This window comes from Hipposideros armiger, unplaced genomic scaffold, assembly GCF_001890085.2.
Source record: "Hipposideros armiger isolate ML-2016 unplaced genomic scaffold, ASM189008v1 scaffold_420, whole genome shotgun sequence".
NCBI lineage: Eukaryota > Metazoa > Chordata > Mammalia > Chiroptera > Hipposideridae > Hipposideros > Hipposideros armiger.
The window spans coordinates 72,473-73,103 of NW_017731770.1; the positions used below are offsets into that span (position 1 = coordinate 72,473).

Below are 631 nucleotides of genomic sequence, written 5' to 3' on the forward strand. Positions count from 1 at the left end.
GCGGCCGCGGGAGGAAGTGGGACCGGGCGGGGCGCGGAGACTGCTCGCTGGCTCCGCTTCCGACCTCCCATCCCCTCTCCACCCGACCGTGAAGCTGCGGGCGGGGGTCGGCCTGCTGGAGCTCTCTGAGCGTCTCCTGCGCACCGGCCAGCTCCTGATGGATGGGTTGATTTAAGAATTAAAAGGCCCTCTTCGTGTAAGAATCTTAACTTGACTCTTTATAAACACTGAAATGCCCCCAAAGTTAGGACGAGACCCATTTGTCAACCTTGGTCCCGCACCTTGGAAAACATCCCCTCTTCCTTGCAGCCTTCTACTATTTTAAGGAAGGAAGGACTCGGAGACAGCTTCAGTTAAGGTTGTGTTTTGGTGTTTAGCCTCTGTGCGGACATACACACAGGGTTCTTCAGTACAAGACGCACTGACTTTCAGACGTTACCCCCCCCCCCGAGTTAAGCAGGTGGATAATTCTAAACACGCTGCGTGGGGGCCTCCAGACCTAACCTTTTCTCTTGTTTTGCTAGAAACTTTCAGTATAGCTGCAGTGTTGGATGATGGAGGTGGGGCGTGGGGCTGGAGACGGTAGATCCATGGCTCCTAATACGTGGTGGGTTTTGTTTGTTTGTTTTTG

At 53.9% G+C, this 631-nt stretch overlaps 1 protein-coding gene across 1 annotated transcript in view; it reads left to right on the forward strand.

Moving 5' to 3' along the window:
• CEP135 (centrosomal protein 135) overlaps positions 1-631 on the forward strand; it is a 68,395-nt gene that overhangs the window by 1,090 nt on the left and 66,674 nt on the right. The window lies entirely within an intron of this gene.